This window comes from Lonchura striata, chromosome 1, assembly GCF_046129695.1.
Source record: "Lonchura striata isolate bLonStr1 chromosome 1, bLonStr1.mat, whole genome shotgun sequence".
In the NCBI taxonomy this organism is placed as follows: domain Eukaryota; kingdom Metazoa; phylum Chordata; class Aves; order Passeriformes; family Estrildidae; genus Lonchura; species Lonchura striata.
Window position 1 is genome coordinate 118,372,642 of NC_134603.1, and position 22,247 is coordinate 118,394,888.

General features: G+C 38.5%; 1 protein-coding gene across 8 annotated transcripts in view; it reads right to left on the reverse strand.

The window, feature by feature from the left end:
* The window catches only part of RARB (retinoic acid receptor beta), a 320,022-nt gene that overhangs the window by 240,953 nt on the left and 56,822 nt on the right, over positions 1 to 22,247 (reverse strand). The window contains exon 3 of one of the 8 annotated variants that reach the window (XM_031503874.2): positions 17,999 to 18,159. The exons of the other annotated variants lie outside the window; for them this stretch is intronic. The gene's annotated coding sequence lies outside the window, so the exon portion shown is untranslated. The remainder of the gene's footprint in view (positions 1 to 17,998; positions 18,160 to 22,247) is intronic. 8 annotated transcript variants of the gene reach the window in all.

The window sequence follows — 22,247 nt, forward strand, 5'->3', positions numbered from 1 at the left end:
TTGTGCATACAGTTTAAACTGCCAAAGAGGGTTTATGTACCGATTAGCGGAGATTATGTAGAGTGGTACAGCCATTTTTTAAAAATACAATATTATTACAAAGAACCCCCAGAGGTTCATATGAAGATGGTCTCTATTTCATAGACAGTAAAATCACTGAGGCATATCATCACAGCAATGACTTACTACTCCTGAAGGAGCCAAGGGAGTCAAGCTTAGGGCTGTTAATGCAGAGAACAACCCTCCCCTGCAACTGAACATGCAAAAACCAGTTTACAGCTCATATCAGGCTTTTACTGGACTTTGACCGAAGTCTTAGCATATCTGCATCACCTGTCAGATTCATCCAGCTTTTCTAAGGAATTAGGACAAATTAAAAACATCTAAAGTATTTAATTTAGGAAGTCTCTACTTCTTGTCACTCTAGTAACACCACTGGTGGACGTAAATCTTCACCAGGCTTTTGGGAAAAGTCACATTCACAACCCTACCACGTGCATGGGACAAATTACACAGTGGATCACGCCCTTCTGACGTTCAAGTTGGGATGTCTCAGGCCTTACTTCAGTGTACGTTTAGCATTCCGATCAACGCAAGGCTATTTATCTTCACTACAAACACAAATACTTACATTACCTAACAGGTCTAAAAATGTTTTTTTGGATAATCTTCATTTTGTAAAACACATTTAACATGATTAAAAGGCATCATCAGCACAAGAGCACTATAATACAAATGTAACTGGATTTTAGCAGAACATCCAAAGTGAAAACCACAGCATATTTATGAGGAAACAAATACATTTTCAGTGACAGCCCTTCTCTACACTTTGACACCAACAGGGAAAACTGAGGTGTTTTTTGTGGACATCAACAGCAATGTCAGCACTACTCATTACTTCACCAAATACTGTCATACCTCGGTGTTACCTGGATCATGTCTCACTTCACCTAAACCAGGCAGTTCACTGCTGTGTGCACTCTAAGCGTCCTTGGTACATTACCTTGTGCCATATAAAGGCACAGATACACGCCCCAGCGATGACCGCGTGCTGTGCATGCAGTATACTCATTGCTCCCATGTTTTCTCCCCTCCCTCCATGCACTCCAGGAAAACTCCTTGGAATATCCTGCTCTCCTGCTTCTCACCATCCACTAACCACACAGGCAAATCTGCAAGGGAAGCAAGACCAAACTGCATTTTATGAAAATATGCACTGAAGGCAGCTGCCCATGACCACTTCATACCAACTTTTGGGTGCAAATTCCACAGGCTCTCCAGACCCTGCTCCCACATACAGAGAGTTTCCAAATCCCACAGAATGAGGATCAGTACTCTCAGCTTAGCACAGAAGATGCAAGTAATGCTTTTAGTTGGCACAAAAGCTTAACTACACTATGCTTAAGTATGTACAAAATTTATCTGTGTCTCTGTGTTCTATCTCAAACATGAAATAGACATTTTTCAAGAAAAGTACATGATTTATGTATGTGATGGTACAATGCACACCAAAGTCTTCACAATGAAGGCAAGCATTTCTTTGACCAGGACATTGCACAGATCACAAATTAAAAACACAACTGCAGTTCTACCATTGCTGCTACCGTCTCATTGCCAAAGCAGAAAAAAAAGAAAAGGTTATTTTGGGAGTGGTACAACATACTGACAGGAAAAATCTTGACCTCAGGATCATCCCATAGAAGACCAGTGATAGACTGAGAAATTTCTCTGGACTACCGACTAAGAAAGCCTCCTAGAGTGAAGCAGCCCTGGAGAAAAAAACATCCCTGAGCTAAGGAACAACAGGTAGAAGTGAAAGATGCAACAAGTCAACAATAATGATAAAACTAAAAAATTGTTTGCTACTTACTACTCCTTTTTTTAGAGCTGGCTGCAAAGAAAAGTGGCCAAAGCCAACCACACTGTCTTGGAAGAGACCTCTTTCCAGCCTAAGTACCAAGTTATAATACAGTTTTCATTATTTCTTCGGTGCATTCAAAGGAGGACTAACAGGAATATATGCTTTTTGTTTTGCCTCTCTTCTTCTCCAAATTTTCTAATGCAGAAGACTTTACATCACTTTCAGTGAGAAAAATTCAATTATGTCTATCATTCTTGTGACAGGAAAATACCATGCTAAAGTTGCCAAGAAATAAAGTGCACAGTAAAATCATCCTGAAGATAAGCAAATGTTTAAGACCAACCCTGTCCCAGAAGAAACAAATAGGACACCTCTGGAGAGCTGCTGTTACCTTCCTTCTCCTGGCTGGCAGGGCCACTGTCCAGGTGCCAGCACTTTGCACCAAGAGAGCTGGCCCTCCTCTAGCCAGAATCAGCTCAAGATGCTGAAGTAATTTCAAGCAAGATTTTCCCTACTCGCAATTTTAGAAGAGCAATTCCCAAACCTGAAGGAGCACTCCATTTGAAACACACCTTTGGGTCCATGCATTTTCTACAATAATGAGTTAAAACAGAATTAGATCTCAAGTAACAAAACACTGGAGCACTAAAGACAGTAGAAAATGAAGAAAATTAGACATCACACGAAATAAACTGCTGGGTTTTGTGTTGTAGTCGACTGTAAGGCAAGGAAGAGAAACTGTCAAACTTGAAGGGAAAAGGGCATTAGGCAGGTAATAGCACTACTTACAGAAAAACTCCATTTATAGAGACGCTAGCAAAAAAAGGGAGCAAGTGCCTAAAACAAAGAGTCCTTTATTGGCCTGAAGAAAAGCATGCTCACATCAATGTCAGCCACCAAACAGGCTGCAAGGACTTTGTGTCAGGCCCTGTGGAAGACTCCACTGTAGAAGGAACGAGGAGAGGGGCTGCTCTTCCACTTCTGCTGAAATTTTTTCCCTGGTCATAGCAATACCCAGCTTTATTCAGTCTGCAGATCAAATGTTTGCTAAATAAAGTTAATTGAAAAACTAAAACATGCAAATATATAGCCCAAAAAAACTTATAGGACAAATACTGGGGTAACTGAACACATGAATAACAAATTTCCATAAAAATACATTATGAACATGAAGAGTTTCAAATTTAAAGGAGTTCTTCATATGTGCATAAGAAAGTGCATAGAAAATAAAATGTAAATATTTTATGTGTTGTTAGCAAAGGCAGTTGTGACTGGCATTATAACTGCTTAGCTTCTTATCCTGAATAATATCTGAAATATTGCTTACCAATGCTTACCAAATCATTGACCTATGAAATTATCAGCAAAAAGCAAAGGCAGTGTTTTTAACGACAATTTAGAATTTGGATTATGAAATCAGAAGTAGCTAATACGCCTTTTAAGAGTGAATTATATGGATTTAGAGCTACTTCATAAGCCTGTTCAGAACTCTTCAATAGTTTGTCTCCTAGTGCTTCTCTTCCTTGATGCAGAAATAAACATTTTTTCTTTCTATTCTGATTTCCAGCAATTGAATCTGCTTCACACATCAATGCTAGCATTCCTATGAAAAATTTTTCTGACTGACAAACCTGCTATGGGTAAAACAGTGATGAGACAAATCCAGATTTCCCTCTGAGCACAAAGGTTTCAGGGCAACATTCTCGTTAAACGATGATGAATTACAGTGAAACGTTGTGTATGAACACTGGGATGAATATGAAATGAGATCAGCTTTTTTAAAGTCACCACAATAAATATAAGATGAATCAATGAATACCAGGCAATTACTGCTGAGCCTTTTAAAGCTGTCCTATTGCAAATGCAATACAGGCACTAGAAGATACCCAGGCTTGCTATAGCTGCAAACAGGCAGTGCCAATACTGACTGTAGAGAAAAATGCTCTACGAGCCACAACTTGGAAAGGGAAATGAGCGGTGGCCACAAAAATGCTTAGGATAATGGAGGCACAGCCACCACTCCATCACAGCAGTCATCCATCCAGGTGGAAATGGCATGGAGTTTGATTTCCTCAAAATGTGAACTTGAAGACAATTTACTACTAAACTTATGGCTTAGGCTTGAACCTATTCACAAGTCAAAAATAGAGAGACTGAGCCCTGGAGAGCATACTCATCACTAAAAAGAACAAACCATGACAACTATCTTTATTGAAAGATAAACCATGGGGGAAATCACTTCTGCTGCTCTCACCTCAATAGGGTACCCTGCTCCATTCAACACTTTGGTACAGCTAAAGTGGGTCTCCTTCACCCCCAAAGACCCTTCTTGCCACATAAGTACCTCACCACTTTCAACTCTGCAAAGAAAAGTTTTTAGGTGATCATGATCCCCCTAAAACTGTGCAGTGGAGCAATTCAGTGCCATACCACAACACATGAGGCAGGCACCAACAAGTTTATTCTGCTGAAACTACTGCTGTAAGATGACAACCAGGCAGAAACAATGAGCAGCTAAATATCTAAGTAATATTTGGCTGCTAGCAGAGAGAGAAAAAAAAGAAAAAAAAAAAAAAAGAAAGAAAAAGAAAGGGCTGTAGAAAGCCAGATGAAAATCAACACTGCGAGCTACTGGCTTGAAAATAAACCAGCTTTCCACCCGCCAGCAGCAGCGTACTTGCAAGTCACCAAGATCTCACTAAGGCTGAAGATTTGTTCCTTGCGGTGCTATGACCCATCATCCCATAGTTCACTGAGGAACCAAGTAGCTGGGTCATGCAATGGGCAGATGCACGTGGGAGAGAAACCCTCCGGCTGCTGGAGCTGCTCTGGCTCCCGGAGTCCCCTCTGTGACCAGTGAAGCACATCAGCTCTCCCGCCCCAAGCTTCTGCAGCCCAGGGAGCAGGGGCAGGCTGAAACCTGGGCTTATAACCTTGTTTGGATGGATACCTGACACACTGAAAAAATCAGGTCCTTCTTCTTTAAAAAAAAAAAAAAAAACAAAAAAAAAACCCCACAAAAAGCACTCCTTTAAAATGTTAAATTTACATGCACACGACACAAACAATGCAGAGAGACAGAACTACATTCTTTCTCCTTTCAAACTAAACGTCACATAACCTGTTTTCTTAAAGCCATGCCCTAATTTGATAGATGGGGAAACTGACTCTCTCTGTCCTGTAAAAAAATGAAAAAGACAAAAAAGGAAAAGAAATTAATACTAATAATCCAGAGGATTAGGGCTCAGAGGTCAGTGCATAACCTTTTAATGAGCAAGGTATTTAAAGACTGATGACACAGTATATTTTTATTCTTCAGTAATTCAGTACAGAAGTTTACATTGATTGCTTAAAAGGCCATTTGATTTTATTTCCCATATTTAATTGTTCTTAGTGCCCAATAAATGGGTGACTGAAGAAAGTAAAGGATAATTTTATTCTTCTCGTATCATTAAAAATACTGTCAGCCCAACTCACTCATTCACACGCCCTCTGCATGCCCTTCATGTTTGCACAAAACCATGCGGATTATCTGTTTTTCATTACAACCAAACCTGAAACCCCCACAGTGCTCAGGCACTCTAACCTGAATTAAACGTCTCACAGGTGCATGAACAAAAAAGGAGGTATTTTACCATTCCAAAGCAGAACTTTATTAATATGACAAAGAAAAAATATAAGGCTTGCACAATGGAATTTTGTTTTACCTCGGAATTTATATCTTCAATGAAAAAGGGCTGCCTGTTAAGTCCTTATGTCTTACCATGGCTTGGACCTCTCAGATCCTGCTCATTGAGCAAGAGCTACAGGTCCTCAGACTGGGAAAACATGCATTTAAGCACACGGCTTAGCTATATGCCTAAAGTTCAGCATGTGCTTAAATTAGCTCATCATCTGCTCATCTTTCTCCTTGTCAACAGAGAACAAATGTGAAAGACATAGGAAGGGTTCTCTCGCCTATCCAGTATTTGTTGTATCTCACAACACAGTTAAATTATGCCACTCAGTGAACATTGTGACAACTTCCTAGGTACAAAGTTATTTTTGTGCTTTCCATGAATTATGGTGTTATCTGGACGATACACACAATTCCTACATTGCTATTTATGCAACATGCAGACACTGTGGGTACTTGTTGAGCCCACCTACACACTTGCACAATTCCAACTCACCAGAACCTGAAACAAAAAACCCATGCCATTTTCTGGTTTTTCTCTTCACCATTTCTATGATGTAAGAAGTTATTATCACCATTTTCCATCCAGGCAGCTGAGGTACAAAGAAATATGGTTTGGATTTGCAGAAGGTTCTGAGGAAGTTTAAAGCCCAGATCACCTTATCTTAATTCCTAACATGTTAGACTTACTTTCAACAAACTCAGAAGGTGAAACTGTTAATGCCATTGAACTCAACAGGATATTTTACAATGATTTCAACAGTGTCAGAATTTCATCTTCTAATGCCAGAAGGATTTTTATCTAAATAAAATCTGGGACTTCTTCTTTATAGCAATTCACAATGTTTTATCACATACTACTGAATTACTGAAAAGTTAACTTGATTCACTACTTCATTTAAAGCAAATCTCCCCCAATGGAAAATACAGATTCCTAACCAAAAAAAAAAAAGTATGTAGCATACAACAGGTTTCACCAAAATACATACATCCATATAATAGGACATTTTTAAGTAATTTTCATGTACCATTTAATATTGATGTTCTCGAAACTCATCACTGTAAAAAGGAATATTGAAACATGAATAAAAAAGGAAATGGCATAAAATATCTTTTGAAACATAACAATGTAGAGATTTTGAAATGCAATCACATTGTTGAACTAGTACAATTTATATTGGATCTGTAATCTACTTAAGTATTTATTGATTGACACCCATGACAAAATAACTGTTGCCCTAATAGGATTCACATCCAACATTTTTTAGGTTTTCCAAATAGTTCACATGGTACATTTACATATAAATCAATTAATATTGACTGATTGATCAATATATGCACAGTATGAAAAAGAGTTTTGGCGGCTTTATGTTCTCCGCAGAGCAGCTTTACCTACTGATGATTAATTTTAATTTACTTTAAAGGATTCTATTGCACTGAAACTTTAATTAAAAACGAAATGAGATAGTCTATAAAGTCTGCATAGCATCAATTACCTAGACTTGATATCCTGCACTTCGCCTACCCTCTGTACATATGGTTTCTGTTAAAATAATTGGAAAGCACTTCTGAACAATGTCACCCACACATCTATTCTAAGAGTGAGAGAATATATTACCATTAAACGTCACTAATATTAATAAAGAAACAATTAATTCTTCATTATCTATTTCTAAAATACACCATCAGACTCCTTCAGTTCAAACACAAATAAAATGTTACACATGCCTGTCAGTGAAATGGGTAATCATCATCGTTGTTGTAATTTATACTGCTTTCTGTTGTAAGTCTAATGCCTCATTTATTTATAAGGCTTTTCAGCTGATGTTATAAATAGCCTCTTTGAAATATTAAAAAAAAATCTAGCTCTTATCAAGCAAACTCATATACTTCCTGTCAACTCTTTCCTTATAAAATGTTGATTTTTAATCTGCATTGCACCTATTTTTGTGAATAGGCAACATTTACATTTATAAATGTTACTGTTTCATTAAAACACAAACAATACTTTTAAAACAAAATAATACTTTCCACTGATTCATGTATCTATATAAAATAGATGTGTTTAGCAGACTAATCTCAATCCCAAACTAAGAAAATCCATACAAAAAATTATTTGAAAACTGCTGGTGAGTTTACACTAAGAGTAAGTCTGCTCAGCAGCTAGTCTGGTTTAAAGATCAACCCTACCAATGCTCTTTTGGATCAGGGACAAGAACAGTTCAATGTTTTAATTACTGAAAAAGCATGGAGTTGTTACAGTCCTACTCCACTGCAGCTAGCATCAGGTTACAAGTCTCCGTGGTGTCTCTGGCATACTGCCTGGACTATTTACTGGTATTTGTAAATTAGACACTTGTGTAGGAATGTCAATCTTAAATATCTTTGTTTAAATAAGCCTGATAAGAGATGACCAGATATCCATTTTATACGACCACTAAATAATTGCATCACATGCAGCCAGCTTGTGAATTTTACAGGACAGCTAAGAACAACCTACAAGGTAGCTTGTGAATTTAACATTAAAAAGAATAAAGCCATCAAAAACAATAAAAAGCATACTCTATAAAGCTGTAACAACAAAAACACCAAAAAAGTCAACTACCATCCATAACAAGAGCAATCTCTGAGCTCTCCATTTCTGAGTAATGGAGAGTCTAAGGTGCCCCTATCAATCCTGCTAATACAGCTCCAGCAATTATTTTCCATACTCTACATCAGTAAGTTAAAATATGTTTCCAATGCCTAACACAGCAGTCATTAAAGTTTCCCTTGGTTCAATCAGCATAACTAATGAGGCCACATAATAACAGAATGCAATCTCTAATGAAAAGCCCAACAAAGTCTCCCTGCTACAATACTGCTCGTGATTTAGTATTCTCAACTTGTCCATCCTCCATCTTTTACTGTGTGGATATTATCACCACTCAGAAGATTACATTTCAATGAACTTGTCAGGAAATAAGTAATAAATTAATCAGGCAGCATAAACCAATTACACTCATTTTCTGTGTGTTTTCTTCCAGGGCCCACGCACAACTGCAGTACTGGCCGCACTGGTTATTCCTGCTGACTGCTCAGAAAGGCTGCAGGCTGTGAGCAGGAACGCTGCTGGAAGGAGGGGAAAAGGCATCTTTGCTCTGCTGAAGCCATCACAAATACTGTTGATGCCAGAGGACATCCAGCACCAAAACACTGCTATTTTTTAATTTATTTTTTTTTTTTTTTAAAGTATATACAAATATCTATACAAAACTGAATCAGTTCAGGAACTTTGAAAAGTACAACAAAATAACCAATGGGAAAACTTCTAGCACCTTAGCAGGTTTGCAAGTGTGGCCCTGTCTATTTCTAGTTGTCAGTAGTGACAAAGAAAGGTGCCTACAAGACATAAGTTGTTATGAGTATTTCAATGTCACATTTGGGAGTACCCAAAGCAATTTATGCCAATGGCTATAGCTAAACTGAGGGAACTGAGAGAGTATTCAATGAATCCCAACACTGTTTAGGCAGCACCCAGCTGTAAGGTAGTTCTACTCTTGCCTCCAGCTGCTAGAAAAACCATTAATACTCATGATGTTACTTCTAAACATGGGAAATGAGCAACAGTACCATGTGAAGTAGTAGTCAAGAGGTCCCATGCTAACAGGGACTGAATGATTCAAATTGGATGCCTCTTGCTCCAGGCTGTGTGAAAATTTGGGAAGAGCAGTGCACTCGTTTAACACCTCTTGTTTAAGTCATTATGCCCATCTTCACAAAGAAGAGAACCAGAAAGATTTTTTTCTTTTTAACAAATAAAGCTCAGATGCTGAAGTGCAAGGCACAGTCTGCCATGGCACAAAATTTCACAACAAATTACTCAGATGCAAAATCTGAAAAACACATACTTCTGATCATATAGAAGTGAGCTCAGGTGACACAAAACAGCACAGAAACTCCTTGTTTAATAAAGAATGTGAGTCCACCCATTTACTGCCTTCAAAAGGATTTAGCCAGACTCAAAATAGATGAACTTTCAAATAACCTTCTACCAATTGCTTTTGTTGATATATAATGAAGATTTTATGCATGTAAACACACTATTTCCATGTATGCAATATTTCAATGAACTCTTAAACTTAGTCCTGCAAGAGTAATTATACAATCATCATGCACCTGCCAGACTCTAGACCCTCACAGGGCACTGACATCCTCTTTGTGAATATTGCCTGTGTTCTGTCTCGGCTGGGAAAAGATCCAAGTGGGTTAAGCTCCAGGAGCTCATTGTCATTGCCTTCTTGAAGGCTGAATATTGTTTAACCTTTCCCCTGCAATCTGTATAAAAATTCCTAGAGGGCAGTTTGAGACTCATATGGACAAATTAAAAGTGGGATTTATTAGACTGGAATAAAATAAATTGAAATAAAATAAAATACGTCATGATACATGTAACCTCATATTTGGCATGAGGTAGGCCAGAAGTGCAGTAAAAAATTAAGTTATAGTATTTAAAAAAAAATTATCTACCAAGCACTTTTGCCACCAAGCTAGCTGCCAAAGTAATATCCCTTCCTGACTTTTACAATTCCTTTATTTTCTTCATTTATCCTCACAGCAGACAGCTCCTACCAAGAAGTCATGTGCTCTCATACTCTTCCCTATACTAATTTCAAATGCATTTATCTCCCTTAATAGTTTCAGATCCTTTTTTTTTTTTTCCTTGATTGCCCATTTTATGTTATCATCCTAAACACTTTTTTAAAGGTAGAACCCAAAGAACTCATAATTTCACAGCACTGGTCACGGACATGAGAAATTGCACCAGACATTGTAGTTTTCACCTCCACTTCTAACAGCATGGAATAATGCTTACAAAACAGGATTATTTGAGCTTGTTCAGGTACTGATAGCAGTAAAAATGGAGCAACATAGTCACTGGTTGGCTTGGAGATAGGCTCTGCTGTGTTCAAGTCCATGCCCATGGCACATTTTTCCATGGCTCAGGCAAACCAGAGAGGCTAAAGGTCATCCTTTGCCCACTTTTGGTGAAGCCACATCTCTGACCACAGTACAGGTATCTACAGACAGCACATCTGACATGCATATCATGCTGCCAGGAAAACATAACAAAAGAAATGGAACAGGTAGTCTCATTCTGTTAATAGAAACAAAAATGGGTCAGCAGCACCCACACATACCTAGAAAGACTGGAGGAGACAACCTCACCAGTCAGGTGCACCAGGATGACAGTGTCAGTGGCATCTTTTTCAGTTTTTTGCTGCCTTGCAGTAGATTTTCCCCAGCATGTTCAAACAGCAGCTAGCCCCACAGCCCCAGCAGGATTTAGAGAAACTGTGCTGCTCAAACCTTTAACCTAGTTCACTGCAACCACAAGCAGGAAAGCTTTAGCAAGCCAATGAGTCTACTGCAGAGATAAAAAGTGCTCACAAACCAGTACACTCTGCAGCACAAGTTCATTTTGCTACCCCTGATTCATCTCCATGCCACAGTGCAACAGCCTTTTTAAGTAAACCTCTTTTCCAGCCAGCTTTCATTTTCATGTGTTTAATTTCCTCACATTATCCCAACTGCATCACAGCTGGTCATGCTAAATGATTTCTCTTAATTTTCTTTTCTTGTTTCTGTACAGTTTCATATACTTCAAAACCAGTGAGGTAGTTCTTGTGCCCCATCCTTTCAGCCTCCATTGGCAAATATTTAAGTCTTTCAAATTTGTGCTGTGAGTACATACTTCCAGCACCTGAAGTATGTTTAGTTCACTAGCTTTCAGAGTGCAAGCATCCTGGTGTCAAATGCTGTATCTTCCCTTCCAAAGGAGAACAGAACTCCAGTTACACTCACGTGAGGGTTTTTCTATTCTGGGAAACAAAGCAAAACAAACAAAAACAAACAAATGTGCCAGTTTCCCCAGTTGCCCTTAATTTGACTTCACTATGGTCCACATTAACAGAAACAGCAGCTAAACTGTCTTTGAAACTTTATTCACCATAGCCAGAAAAAAAAGAAGAAAAAAAAGACTGGTGAAATGCCTTTAAAACATGCTTTAATCTAGCTGGAATGCCATAAATTGCTTCCAGATGTGCTCCATACAAAAGTCAATCATAGCTATTTATACTGACACTCTACAGTCCAAACAATCTGAATCCAAATGCCATGTCTCTGCTACAATAAAGCTATAAATGTCAGTCTTGTTGAATCTGGAGAGGTGTTGAAGAGTTCATGCTAGTTTGCTTTCTGGGCTATTTGTTAGCCAGCAATTATTTTTAAAAAAGGGGAAAAAAAAGGGGGGGAGGAAGAAAAGGAAAGGAAACAAAAAGAAACTTTTAAAATAGGTCCTTTCCTCGCTGAGCTGTTCTGAAAGCACACCTGACACCTTCCAATCATGACCTTGAAAGTGCCACAGGTTACAAGTTGAAATTCATTTCATAAGTTAGAAAAATGTAGTGCTTAGGCTCTGAGCCAAGAATAACTGAAGGGCTTGGCAAGGCTCCCATGCCCTCCCCTAGAACGAACACACACGTAGTACACCTGGGACTAAATGAACTGAAGTACAGTAAAATGACACACTGACTGCAATAATACTTCTATTCAAAAATCTTCCAGGGTATTGGGGGAAAAAAATAATTCTTGCTGTATGGAAAAAAAAAACTGTACCCTCATCTGTAGTTTTGCATGCAACACAGCCATTAGAATCAAAGTAGTCTTCATCTGGGAAAGCTGAATAACCAGCATTTAAATGAAGAGATGACCTATGGAGTTATTCTACACTGTTTCAGGGAAATATATTATTTTTGTGTAGTCTCCACAGAATTTTCACATTAATTTTTATAGACTTCATTAAGATCCTTTTCCCTCCCCTGCAAAAGTGCACCTGCAGTTCAATTTATGTATAAATGTTCAGAGTTTTAATTCTGGATTTTTGTAAGTGAAAGACAACGGGGAATTTTCTTATCATTGCTTGCAGATTTGGGATTTAAAACATTTCAGAAAAATCACAACATGTAATGACTTTAGTCTTCAGTTCCCTGCCTTTTTATTTCCCTTGATGTTTGTCTCCTGCTTCAAAGATTTCCTCTGCATTCCTTCAGTTCCTTACCTTTTTCCAAGTCCAGAAAACTATCCCTAAAATGGAGCTGAAGAATATTCCTCTCTCCCAGGTTAACCTGTAGCATGGACTGCCATTTTTAACCACACAGGTTGAGAGAAAAAGGTAGAAAATGCACACTGAAATAATTAAATTTTGTTCTCAAACTTTCAGAGAAGGGAAGCAAACTATACAAGACACAGTATTTCAAGATTCAAACTCTGTGTGTGTGTGTGTGTGTGTGTGTGTGTATACACACCGAAAAAATTGAATACTTTAGAACAAGATTTGTGCTCTCAGTTCAACCCATGGGAAAACTTCAGTTTTCAATAAATCTCTTCAGTCAGAGGTTATACAAATGACTACAGAAGCAGCAAGCATAATACCTGTATTTAAGAACGGGGGAGGAACCTATCTAGAGAACTACTGAGCTATCAGTCTGGCCCAAACATTAAGCCAGGTTTTGTAACCTATTTTGAAGGAATGTAATTTCTGTGTAATTGCAGGGGGTTAGAGCAGAGATAAGCAACAGGGAGGCAGAGAAGCTCTTCAAGTTAAAAGACAATTCTGGCATAAGAAGAAAAGATTAAGACTTGGCTGCGAATCCACTAAGAATGGAATTCACAAGCACATGCCTAACCATGAGGAGGGCAAGATACTCCAGCCACTGTCCTGTGGGAATGAGATGGAGGAAAACCCTACCACATGAGAGACTGAGAAATTTACATAACTTCAGTATCCAGCAACAGCAGGGGATAAAACTTGGTGATGCACAAGCTGCCTTCCTCTCCTGTATCAGCCTACATTCATGTATCTATCTTTGTTCCTAGCTGCTGTCAGACAGTGAAGAGTTTTCCTTTGCATTGGTTCTCCAGATGAAGACATTTAAGTCTTGCAAGAAAAGCTTGAGGGCTGCTAAAGCCATAAATAGAGGGTACCAAAACCATTTTTCAGTGACATCTATCAGTATATTTCTTCCTTTTCTTCCACCCCTGAAGTGATACAAACCTTCAAAAACCTTGTCCCTCCATGAACCTTGCTACACAAAACACAATGTTATTGTACATCCTCATACGATCAAAATTTATACAGAAAGTCCTTCTCATATCCTACTTCACTTTAAAGGCCTACCTATAAAGGTCTCTCTGAAGCCTGCCCACACATTTTTAACATTTAAAGACAAATGCACACCCAAAGGAAGCAGCTAATTTACTCTGTGTCCATAATCCTTTCTGTATTCTCTCCACCACAGTGGAAAAAGCACAGTGTTCTCCCCTCAAATGTGCATTAAGCCTTCCATTTAGATGCCAAACCTTTTGAATCTAGGACTTAGAGCCTTCTCATGGTGCACCAGCCCCACTCTGGGATACAGCACAATAAAGTAACTATGACAATAATAATAACTAACACTAATCACTATCGCTGGGTTTTAAACTCTGTGAATCTGTTCTGCTTTTGCAGCTGTGCTGTTTCTTCTGAGGCACCAGTGGTGCTGCCAGCAGCCTAAATGTTAGTATTAATTCAACCCACCCTTCCCATCCAACAAAAAGTACCATATCTCCAGATCTGCATAGCTTCTGCATTTGTGATGGCTGACCCTCAAAAAGAGATAGAAGGAGAACAAAAGTCACTAAAGTTACCAAAATATACAATATAGCTACTGTTTCAAACAAACAGGTTTGAAGCCAATATAATTTCTAACAATATCATCCAATGTTTTATTTGCTTTAAAGTTGTCATCCTTTATTGGAAACAATAAACCTTCCAAAATAAAGCAAAACAACACAAAACCAAAAAAAAATTTAAAATTTTAAAAAAGAGAGAGAGAAAAAAAATCCCTCACTTCATGTTTAAAATTATTTACTATAGCTTTAAAAGTAACAAATGAAGCACTTGTGTCTCAGATGTGCAACCAGTAGGGAGTTGGCTCGATGCATCAGTTTTTACACCTCTTGCAGTTAAATCAGAGATCCAAATGCAAAATCTAGCACTCAGAAGTGAACTTATAACACTCCCTGGAGGAGTGTGTCCATAAACCATTCACTGGATTACACTCATCCATACAGTACTTTATTTTATAAATCCACTCTCCACCAAAAAAAAAAAAAAAAAGTAAAAAGGGAAGGGAAAAAACAAAAAATAAATGCTTAACTAAGGTGAAGTTAAGGTTGCATAAACTATAGATCATTTTTGTCATCACATGTCTAAATCTCTGCTTTCCTTTTTGAGATTTCATTAGTACAACTTTCCGGTGTTTTTATCTCAAATGGATTTGTTTCTCCAAATTTGCGTCTTGGCCAGAAAAGGGATCCAAAAACACCCAATGACATATGTGGCATAGCCACACGTGGTGCAGGAGCACTCCCAGGCCTTTGGAGTATGCTCAGCAGAGCTAAAACACTTTCAAAAACTGCTGTGCTGACTTTTCTGTGGAATGTCCTTAGTGACAGTTTTTTGGGAGTTTCACATTACGCCTCATGTTCTTATGAGTCTTCCAGACATTAAGTCTTTCGCAATGTATTTCATAGAGTCATGGAAGCATTAAGGTTGGAAAAGACCACTAAGATCATCAAGTCCAACTATTAACCCAGCACTGCCAAGCCCACCACTAAACTGTGTCCCTAAGTGCCACATCTAGACATCTCTCAAATACCTCCAGGCTTGGTGATTCAGCCACCACACCAGGCAGCCTGTTCCAATGCTTAACAACCCTTTCTGTAAAGAGGTTTTCCTTAATATCCAATCTAAACTTCCCTTGGTGCAACACAAGGCCATTTCCTCTCATCCCACTGCTTGTTACTTGGGAGAAAAGACCAACACCCACCTAGCAACAACCTCCTTTCAGGTAGTTATAGAGTGTGGTACAGTCTCTCCTGAGCCTCTTCTTCTCCAGGCAAAACAACCCCTGTGCTCTTTCAGATGCTGGTCATAGGACTTAACACTCTAGAGCATTCATCAGCTTCCTTCTCTTCCCTGAATGTGGTCCAGCTCCTGCAGCATGTAAGCAAACGTGAACACATTGTGTATGCATGCCTACACACACGTACATGTGCATATACACACGAACATACACATGGTCTGGGGCTAGAACTAGGATGGATAAAGATCAGTGTAGCTTCACTGAATTCAAAGGAATCTCTATCAGATGAGAAAACCTGAGGACAGTGAACCTGCCTGATGGCCTACTGACTATTTCACAGTTGACAGGACATAATAAATGTGAAGATGTCTGATGTCCTTCATGATTAAAAAAAGGAAGCAAATGCACTAATAACAGAAAGAGTGGGAGTTTTGTTCCAGTGAATACCATTCTCTTCACTGACTAACACACAACTCCCACCGTCAGCTTCTTCCATATCTCTTGTTTTATCAAAATTGCAGAATGAGTGGCTTCTGTGGCTTAATAGTAGTGTTTGATTAGACAGACTCCACTGACCATAACTTGTTTATCTTTTGGAATATGACAGCTGTCTACATTTACTGTAATTTCTCAGTTATGCCTGCATGGATTTATCATGCTCCAAGAAAGCTTCTTTGACTCTCTACTAGTTGTACCCCACAGTCTAAAAACAATATTAAACACAGTTCTTAAAAAGTGCATTAGGTTCTCAAGAATTTTTTTAAGCTATATTATAAAGTGACATTATTGAAAGAAATATTTCCAACTTTCAAATTTTGAAAACTTGCCCTAATGCTTACCTCCCCCAGTTCAATTCAAACATAAAATGGAGTTCCTCTTCCAGAGGTTCAAGTTCATGAAAATGTAAATAAACAAAAAACTCAATTCCTCTATGGGTTCATCAAATTATGATCAAGGCAGAGATCATTCCTCACTCTATTATCTAACCCTGCACTTGCAGTTCACCCTCAAGCCCCTTGCCTGCAGCCATGAAGATACACACTCAGAACATGCTGGATTTGCCACTGGAATGTCCAGCTATCATAGATCCATTTCTTGCTGCAATGGGGATGGGACCAGCAGAAAGATGAGCTCACCTGCAGCTTCACCTTCTGCTCCAGCTTTGACTGACTCCCAACAGTGGGTCAAACCAACAGCACTATCAATGTCAAGTTGATCCACTGCATGACCACACATCAAGGAAAGATGTGCTCTGTGAATATGCAAAACTGGCTAACAACTCAATTAGTCAGTACACATAATTATGCCCTTAAGTGTTAAGAAACTGAAAAGCCTTTTTGGTTATAAAATACAATGGGAATCTTAATGCTACGGTCAGTAAGACAACAGAGCATTACTTATGCTGCATTTTATCTAGTCCTTGAATGCAGCTCCCCCCATTCCTGATGTAAGATTTTCATTAGCCATTATACGGCTGAACAGGAAAGCCAAGCCAGAAAACCAAACCCACTCAAAAACACAACCACATTAATAAGTTGACAGCACAAGCTATAAAATACAACTGTGGGCCTGTTACATGAATCATAACCAATAACTTTTACAGCAGGACAGTCAATAAAGAGTAACCACCACCCCAAAAAATTAAGAGTGTCTTGGTGAGCAATAACAGGTAATGGTTTGTTTGTCTGTTTACCGGCCAAGCTCTGGAGAATAATCTCCAATTACACTGTTCTCATGCATCGTGCCATACTTCAGTGACTGCATCTCTGTGTCAATATTTTTTAATTATTTTATCTCCCCTAACCTTCTGCTTTAAAGAGCTACCCTAAGTCTTTGCTTACATCATTCTGCTGAATTTCTATTACCACAGAAAAATATCTGCCCTTATTAATTTTTTCAGTGTATTTTGTGGTATGTTATTGCTTTTTTTTTTAATCAACTAATAAAATCATATCAGAGAGTTTTTCAGTGCAGCCTAAGCAAACACTGGTGTGTGACTACAATGAGGTATAGTACAGTATGCAGGAGAAGTCAGAGGCTGAAATGAGAATACAATTTCCCATGAGAGAGTTCTATGTTTGAGCCATTTAACTTTAAAACTAGTTCAATATTTGAACAAGACACTATTTTATTCCCATTCAAAGTTTAAACACAGATCACTTCGAAATCAATCATAAATTCAAACCTCTTTATTTTAGAAACTGCTTCAATATTTAAAAGCTTTTTTTCTCTCTTTAATGTAACTGCACCTTCAAGGCTGCAGAAGCAGAACTGACTTTGAGATCCTTAAGAGCAATATTATTTTCCTGCCAATACATACAAAAAGCAGTTCTAGGAAAAAGAAAAAAACCCACAAAGGCGAGGCTGTGCTTTGCTTCAGAGTTTAAGAACAAAGTCTGGACAAAGAACACACAGCCTAGTCTTCAGCCCAAACTAAAGTAAATGAACTTGGTGTTAGTCCTTTTCAGGGCACACCACTGTAATTCCTTGTTACTGCACTACTTTTGTCCTCACCTGGGTGTAAGGAAAAACCAGATGAGTGGGATCAGTGTAGACAAAAAGCAGCCCTCCTTTGGGATGGTACAAAGTGAGAAATCTGCAATTCAGAAGGAGGATGCAGAGCCCATTCGTGGCCCACACGATGGCTGATGGAGCAGAATTGGATGGCACCAGCTCTGTGACACAGAAAAAATAATTCAGCTTGTGAAATAGCAACATTTCACACCTATATATAATTTCAACGTGATGATCTTAAGAGTTATTGGGGGTGGATGTTACATTTGCTTGCTTTTAAACCTTAAAACTCATTCTTCGGATGGGCAGTTTACCATAGAGAGGCAATGATGGAGAGGTGAAACCAGGCGAGTTTCTGAACTGTGACAGTGCCAGCTCTTTGGCACATGCCACTCTCATCCAACTAATTTCAGAACCAATTTGTTTCTAAAAATTATCTTTTGTGCCCTCATCTTTGTACAAAGCTCTTTTTAACAAGCCCAGAGCATACAGCTGAGCACAAATGTAACACTACAAAAATACTCATATCAAGCAGAAAAGACAAACTGATTGCTCTAAAGCAAACAGTCTTATTAACCTCAGGGCTGCCCTGTTCTGGTTTCTGGTCAACTCCAGTCTTCACAATCAAGTTAGAAGATCCCTTTAAAAAGGATTAAGCATCTGTACTATTAAGAGATCACGAATAGGAGCAAGAATTAGGATATGTGTTTGTGATATCAGTGCACTTAACCACCTATGGCTTTATATGAACCCAGGAAGTATTATTTGGCTCTATAAATAGCAACATGATAAACCTGGCTGCATGGGTAGTCATGCTGCTGCACTAGCATCTGAATGTCACCTTTCCTAGGGGAGGGCAGCTGTCATTCATAACCACCTCTCCTTAATTGAAAAATGAGGGCCCCCTATTTCCAGGAAGCCATAGGCCAAGAGCATTAGGCAATAAATGAGCTTTACTTTTTACGTACCTCCAAATAAAAAGAAATCAGTTGTAATCAACACAGCATTAACATACTGCCTTGTAATATTTCACATAAAACATGCCACTGAAAACTCAGTATTGAGCAAGAAGGAATTTGATGAATCAAGTAGATGAAGCCAAGATGTAGTTATTAGATGCATTACATCTTTAGCACATCATCTGTAAAAATGTCCAGGGTAAACTAACGCTCCAGGGGAAACCTGACCTTTAAGAGGCTCCCTAATACTACATCTAAATTAATGTCAGTGACAGGCACTTCAATCTAAAATAGCAGGGTTCTTTCATTCTATCTACACTATCTATTCATCCATTTATTTGTGTGTAAATGTGTGTGTGCATAAATGGATTTGTGTCATTCTGCCACTGGGGGAGTGAGGAGTGGGGGGGGAACAAAAAGAGCTCATTGATTTTTTTTATTATTTCTATTCCTTACTACTGCTATGCATATTGTTAGTTTTGCAGGATTCATTCAGAATCCTTCCAGCATAAAAAAAGGGTAGGAAAATTATTTTTTATAGTAACTAAATATACTTCTTCAAGGATATATCAACCTTGCAAAACAAACATGCTTGAACTAGACCAGGATGGAACTCTTGCAGCAATCAATACAACAAGTAATTCTGAATTTGTTTTAAAGAGCTGGGCTGGGCTCTGACATGATCGGTGGTCAAGATAAAAATCATAATTGAGATCAATTTTACTGTTTCAAAACAAAACACTGAAAATAAATTCAGTAGAAGATGTATTTCTGCCTTGGAGGAAAAGAAACAAATGAAAAATACACTGCAAAATACTGATCATAGAATAAATTCATGGCTGTTAGTCAAATCAGTGCTAACTATAGTGGCCAAACCTTCCCTCAGTTCTATTTTTCATTCCATTTTGGAGGTTTTATGACCAAGGGATGAAGCCATTGCAAAGCAGTCAGGCTTCTTATGGTGCTCTTCCTTCCTTGCCAACACCTCAGAGAGGACCAAACCCACCTAGACCTGTGGTCCTCTGTCCTTCCACTCCTCAGAGACAACTGCATAATGGTGTTTTCAAGAGATATATCTTCATGCAATAGAAGCGGATACCTGTTCCTTGATGCAAGAGATTCACACCTCGCTCTTAAATGAAGACAATCATATTAGGTAAATCCTAGTAAAATTGTTAAGTCCTTCCACATTTTGTTGAGCAAGAACGCTTTTATTGGAATATCTTTCTTTTCAAACCTCTAATTGGTCTTCATGATATAAAGAGCCACCTTGCATTTTAGCTACTTTATGTGTGGTTATATTTTCTTACAAAGACACAATTGATCAGGAATTACCATAATCCCACACAGAGAAGTAGTCCTAGAAGCACTGAGTGAATAAAACATTAATGTCAGTAATGCAGACATGACAAGTTTCAACTCTCCTTTCAGCTAAACAATCTGCCTCTTTCATACTAACATCACCATTCAGCCATGGGCTACATAAACAATGTCAAACCTGGTTTCAATATAAAGTGAGCACATTAATGTTCCCACTAATATACATTTCCCAGCAACCACTCCATTAGATTGCTTAGTTCAAACTGCATGACATATCCCATAACATATCAGCCAGTTCAGATTCACAGGCTCAGAAGATACAGATATTCTAAGTATTAAAAAAAAAACTTTCTAGTGTGTGCACTCAAGAGCCGTGCTAATACAAAAACTCCCATGAGGCTCTCAAGAAAACATGCCTGTGTGGAACACAGCCCTCCTCTGTTCAGTGAGAGGTGGTTTTGGTTTTTGCTTTTTTAATTTTTGGATGATGGTCTTTCACTTACTTCTTCACAGAGACTAAATAAATGGACACAAAAATAAAGAGGTGCTGTTCAAAGCAGATAATCCTTTCTGTAATCTTAGATAATGTCTCCAAGATCAGTGGATCCAGTGATGTCTCTCTTTAACCTATCCCAAAAGCAAGCCAGTTGAGAGGCTAAAAATTTTAATGTACATGATATAGAAATTTAGTTCATTACAGACCCTCCGATTATAAAGCAACCCCCTATTCCAGAACATGAACTTTGTCTTTTCCCTCACACCCAGTGACAGCACAGCAGCATTGGTCTCAGGGTGGATGGACCTGAGAACTCCCCCACTGCAAGGCAACCTCACGTGAGCCTCCTTAACAAGCCCAGGGTCCCACAAAGCACATGCTGTATGAGCAGCGTGCTACAGACAACATTACTGTGGCCTCCCATGTCAGTCCAGGTTATAGGGTGGTTTATTATGGGCTGGGGACCAATATCCTAGGAGCTCACACTTCCAATTTTCACGTTCAGCAGCTGGAAAGGCAAATATCCTCAGCCAGAAACTTCATTAACCTTGAGATTTTCCATGGCCAGACTTCTCAGCATTGCAGTAAGATGCAATTTTACATTTGGGTTATGGAGTTTTGAAGTATTTAATGTAGCTGGAAGCCAACAAATACCAGCTAACCTTATCCCTGATCTTGATAGTGTGTTGTGCAAAATATAGCCACTTTGAAATAACATTACTTTAAAACTGTTTATGCTTAACACAGTGAAATTAAACACACTGAGTCAGACATGCTAACTTTTCTATGTTGTTGAGTAACACTTAATACCTTAAAGAAGTGAGAAACAGGAAAGAGACTCGGGGATTTAGAGAGCAGCAGGGAATTTCCATAAAGCCATCTGATTTCTCAGAAGGGAAAGCACGAAGGTGGAAAGTGAAATTGAATTAATCCTAGAAATACGTAATGCATGCCCCCCACTAATCAGACTAGGGGGAGCACTAAGCATAGATAAAGGAAGGTCCAATCAATCTTTAAATGAAACAATACCCACTCTGAAGTCCTCTGACTCTCCAGGTTCACTAAACTTGACCCAGAATACATAAGTCTGGACTGGCACTGATCTCATAGGGCACATCCTCAGAACGTGTAAATCTGAGCAACTCCACTGACTTCAAAAGTCTGCTGAGCCTCTAGCTCCAGATGTCTGTGTGTAGTCATGAATTCCTGATTTCACAATACTTTAACACACCTAAAAGAGCAGCAAAGACTAAATTTTTTGCACTTGTTAAGTAAACAGTTACTTAATATGTTAAATAAAATTAATAGCTGAAAATATTCTACATATTGTGATCAGCAGTTGAGATTTATCCCATACATTCAGGTTCAAAGTAATTTTGCTTTGGGCTTCAAAGCTCACTTTTAACTTCAGCCAGCTACCACTGTCAAGTTTCCAGGATAAAGTTCAATAAGGTTTACTTTCTAGTAAGAGTTC